The sequence below is a fragment of the Pinus tabuliformis genome, chromosome 2_1, assembly GCF_031772625.1.
Source record: "Pinus tabuliformis cultivar Carrire ecotype Pingquan chromosome 2_1, CPIR1, whole genome shotgun sequence".
NCBI classification, from domain to species: Eukaryota; Viridiplantae; Streptophyta; class Pinopsida; order Pinales; family Pinaceae; genus Pinus; species Pinus tabuliformis.
In genome coordinates, this window is record NC_142299.1 from 989642476 (window position 1) to 989647943 (window position 5468).

A 5468-nucleotide genomic window follows, 5' to 3' on the forward strand; every position below is an offset into this window, starting at 1 on the left:
GCCTTTTCTTGAAATGTCAAATCTGGGAGGGGTGAGTCATAGGTTCGTTCACGTTTGTCAGTTGATGTCCTCTCCAGGTCATGATAAATCATCATTCCACCATAAGGTCCAGAATCACGCATATGAATATCATCTTAGGGGATTTTATGAGGTATGGTTGTGTCATAATGTGTTTTTCATAATGTGTAAACATGTCTGTTGTATGAGAAGCCCGAGTTCTCATTTAAAGGGATCATCGCAAGCGAGCCTGCACTCAAAAGTCGAGATTGTTTTCGAGCTGTAGCTGCTATTAGTTTCCTGTGTGAAGATATTCGAAGCAAGATGGAAAAGAGGGAACATCGATCCGGTAAGTGCCTGAGAACAGAGCCAGAGGGGCTTGATGTTACACTCAGGGATGAAGGTGTAGCAAGAGCCTTTCGAAATGCTGTTTGCTGGAGGTTCTGCGAGAAGTTGAAGGGAGGACATGCAGAGGTAACGAAGGCTTTTGCATTGAATTTTACTGGATTGAATTCAAAGGTGTCAATGTTAGAATTTCCTGTGTCTCCTGAAGCCATTTCCATTGTCACTGAAATTCCGAGGGGAGGTCAAGAATGGTTCAAAAACTTTAAATTCGACATGAGTCCCTGTAAAGAATTTTTGAAGGAACCGTATGTAAATGAGGACCTCACCAAAGCGGTGCCAAGGAGTTATATAAAAGAACATTATGCTATGCTCCTCACATGCATCCAGAAATACCTAACATGCGAGGGAAGGTACAATAAAGTTTATTCCTATCACTTCAAACTTTTGTTGCATTTCACAGGTAAGGCTTCAATAGATATCCCTTTCTATTTGTTCAGAAGCATTAGTAAAATGTGTGATAAAATCCAGTTAAAGAAAGATGGTTGTGAAACATCCTTGTTTCATCATGGTTTGGTAAGGTTGCGGGTATTGGATGGTTTACAAAAGATTGGCAGAGATTGGGATTCATTTGTTTTTATGGCCGGCTTTCCAAGCAAAACAGGCCTCACTCCATTGCCTGTGAGGGAAAGGGAAGAAAGGAGTGAAGAACCTACTCTGGATGAGCTCAGAAAAGAGGTGACAGACCAAAAGAAGCCTAAAACCAAGTTAAGGAAATCAGAGAAGTCTGTGGCAGCAAAGGAGACACCTAAATCATCAGCAAAGGAAACACCTAAGTCATCATCTAAGGAGACACCTCAGTCATCAAAGCAGAAGATCCGGAAAAAGAAGGATGAAGCTAAACCAAGTGAAGTTGAAAAGATTTCAAGGGTGAAAACCAGAGGTCAACTAAACAAGGAGAAAGGTAAGTCAATTACTGTGGAAGAAAGCCCTATTTCAAAAGGTAGTTTAAGTGACTTACTTGAAGCTATTGAACTTGAGCAAGATCAGCCAATACAGATTGAACCAATAGAGTTTGAGCAAGATCACCCAGTGCAGCCAATGCATATTGACCTCACTCAATCTTCACCCGAAAGTACTAAGAAACCAAGAGCTTCAAAAAGGTTGAGATTTGAGGAGCCTAGTAAAGAATATGCTTTCAAGCCACGTAGGCCAGTCACAAGAGGACAAATGAAAGAGGTGGAGAAAGTGCAGAAAGAGGAGGCACCTTTAGAAGCGCCTAGTACAGATGTACTTGAGGTTTTGACCAGAACAGTTCATGCAGCCAGAAGTAAAAACAAGATTAATAGGGTCATCATCAGCCAAGGTGGAAATGTCATTGCTATCAAGCAACAGGCAGGAACAACACAAGAAGAAGTGCCTCAAATTAAAAATGTTTCTAAGGAAAGGGCAGTGAGATATGCAAATTATAAAAAGGCTGTAATAAAAGGCAGAACAAGTCTAATGAGCCAAACTGACTCAGTGTCTGATGCATATTTGTGGACAGTGCCAGCTCTGAAGCAGGAAAAAACCATGAAACAGATGAACACAAGCCTAAGAGCAGAAAACAAGGCTTTAAAGGAAGAAGTTAGCAGTTTGAAGAAGAAGCTAGGTAAACTAGCTGATTAATCCAAGGGGAAATTTTCTTTTCAAGTTTTGATAAATTTTGGTTGCCATCATTTTGAAACTTTTTGGATACCTTACACCTGTACAAAGTAGCTGAAGAAATCACGAAGTTAAGTCAACAGTGCTTTAAGATTCATATGTTCTGTTTTGATTACCTACAGCAGTTTCGTAGCGCGCTACGAAACTGCTGTAGATGACTGTTTATGAGAAAAAATGAAATTGATGCTGAGGTCAGCAAATCTTCAAAAGGATGACTCGAGGCCAGTAAGGAGACTATACAAAGCTATCCAGATATTCAAAGGGTGACAGGTGTGAATGTTGAAGAAAAAGGTGAAATTTTTGTTTTTTGCTAAAAGTCTTCCTAAAGTTACTTTATAGCCGAATTGTTAGGGTTCTGGTAGGGTTACCGAAATTTTGGGTGGTACACCTGTTCAGTTCACAAAGTGTCCAGATCATGAGGCATATTGGATTATGCGTGGTTATTAAAGGAATTAAATGGCTTGGAGCATAGTCTTTTAGTACGTGAAGACTAATGGAAGGCAGGGACCGTGAAAATAGGGCACAGATCCCCATCAACTTATGAGTCATCCACACAGCAAGTATCCGAAGCCACTCGTTCAGTGAATGTTTCTCCAGCATGTCTTGGCCATTACAGAAATGGTACAGGTGTCAAATTTCAAGAAAGCATCAATGCACACGAGGAGATAGAATTAGAGTTTCAATAGGAATGGGACTCAATGTATTCACAGCGCAATACCTTTGTAATTAATAAGTTTGTTTAGATATAGATAAGGCAATTAATGATAGGATTTCGAGCTCCCCTCATGCTGGAGGAGGAGTCTCAAGTAGTTGTAGTTTTGTTTTCCTATATATAGAAAAAGCTCTGATGTAAAAAAGGTTGGAGATTTTATAAAAAAAAACAGTGTTTTATTTGGGCCGATGTAAAAGACTTATTATAGTAATAGAAAGACAGCTGTTGTTTCTTCTCAAGATTCTCGATAGATTATATTGTTCAAATGTAATGGTGGTTTATTCTCTTAATGTTCTTTTACAGCTTTGTTACAGCATAATCACTCAGAATTCATGTTCAATGCTCTGACTTCCTGTATGCTTGACAAGCTGTGGTTTATGTAAAGTATATTTGAACATCTGATGTAAAGAGCCTTGACTTCCATGAAATGACTGTGCTTTTGTTTACTGAATGTGTGAGACTCCATAGCCCAATGAAGACCAATTTAATATTTGTCCAACCAGCTTTGTTTTCATAAATGTGTGAAGAGTTAGCCATCTGTTGTTGTGATTGATTTTTATCAAAAGTCTGTGAGAGAGCCCTCTCTGACTAAGGAGGCTAATCCTTAGTCTGAAGTTTGGTTGAAAGAGTTACATAAAATCTTGCTTGGCTGCAGCCCTTAGTACTGATTTTGTGATAACATTTTGGTGCGTCTGCCGGGAGCCTGATGATTACTTATTCCCGTAGTTTGAAGATTGAATTTCTGGAGGTAGCAGGAGTTCAAAATGATTTTCGAGGCTGCATTCTACCTTGGTGACTCCATTGTTTTTTAAAGTTTAAAGGTGGCTTCGAGAGGAAGATACACAAGGAGCAATCCTGACCCAAACCCACCTAGTCCTGTGGAGAATCCTAATATCATCTCAAGGAGTAAACAAAGATTCTCTGATATACCAGGTACTTCAAGTATTTCAAAGTCCTTATTTCCTGAGTTTTCTAGAAGTCCTGAGGATAAACTTGTTGATGATAAAGTTCAAGAGGTTATATTAAGGTCTGAGAATGAAGAAGAATTAATTGGTATTATTTTGGATCTACAAAAGAGAGGTATTGATACTTCTTCTTTAGTTTCACAAAAAGATAAAGAGGAGTTTTGGGAAATTGTTTCTTCTGAGTTATTATTAGAAAAAGAGGATTTGAAACAGCTCAAGGAGCTTGACCCTTTTGAAATTTTGCTTAACTCAAAGATTGGTTTACCTCTCCCAAATTGGAGTTCCTTTGTCAGTGGTTTACAAAGCCCCAATAGCCCTTTTCGTACTCATAATTTGTCCTCTGCTTCTGCTAGTCCAAACAGCCCTCAGACAATATCTCATACTAGTTCTGGTCCTTCTGGTCATACAATATCTATTGTCACTGTTCCTCCTTTCATTATGGCTGTACCTGCTAGGTATGCTCCTCTAGCTCTCCCTGCTGTTCTGCATGATCTTCCTAATAAATATGCTGCTAGGATTCCAACATGGGGAGGAGATGAAGACATTACAGCTAAAGAACATGTGGATAGATTCAATGATTTTATTGATAGGTATGAAGTGGATGATGAAGATGTAAAACTGAGATTGTTTGCTCAGTCTTTCATTGGGGAAGTTAGGAAATGGTTTAAAGCCTTGGGAGCTGGTAGCATTCATAGTTGGGCTGAGTTTGAAGATAGTTTTCTGAGGAAATGGGGAAATAGAACTAATCCTGTTCAGGCCCTCACTGAATATAATAATTTAAGAAGAGCTCCAGATGAGACTGTTCAAAACTTTTCTAAGAGGTTTAATAAAATTTATAATTCCATTCCAGCACACTTGAAACCTCCTGGAGCTTTGGCACAGTTAAGATATGCTGAGTCTTTTGATTCTGATTTCTCTCTCTTACTCAGAGAAAGAGAGTCTGCTACACTGGCTGACATGCAAAATGATTCTATCAAAGTGGAGGTGAACATACTTGCTGCTAAAAAGTCCAAGATGGCTAAGGCTAAGATAAAGGAAGAGGAGAGGCCTTCTACCTCTGCTCAAGAAGATAAATTTGAAACCATGATGAAGACTATGGAGAAATTGATGGACCAATTAGCACTTGGGAATACTGCTGCTCCCCAAGCACAACAAGAACCTCGGTTCAGAAATCCTCAGTTTAGAAGGCCTCAAAATCAGCAAAGGCCAAGGGAAAATAGAAATCAGCAAGCTGATCCTCCTGTAAGACCTCCTTTTCAGCAAAATATGGTGGATGAAGAAGAAGAACCTGAGGAACCTGAGGAATCTATTCATTGTCTTGGTGAAGAAGATTCAGAGATCTTTCTAACAAAGGAGGAACATGATGAGTCCAGCCAACTAAAAGCCGAGGAGGAACCCTCAGATTTCTTAAAGGGTTATCAACATGCCATATTTGAAATCCAAAAGCAATACAACCTCAGAAACAGAGATGTCCCTATTACAGCAAATAAGGCTCAGCCCAAGAAGAATGTTTCAAAAGCAGTGGAAGACAAAAAAGAAAAGCCAAAACAAGCTGATGGAAAAAGTGATTCTCCTCTTGAGAAAAAGGATAATCAAACCCCTGCTCCTCCTAAGGAAATTGAAAGGTCTACTTCTGTGTTCAATATAGAAAATGAGATTGCTAAAATTAAAATATCAGTCCCATTTAATGAAATCTTGAAAGTAAACAAGTATAGAAGTAAGATTGTGGAAATGCTTAATTCTCCACC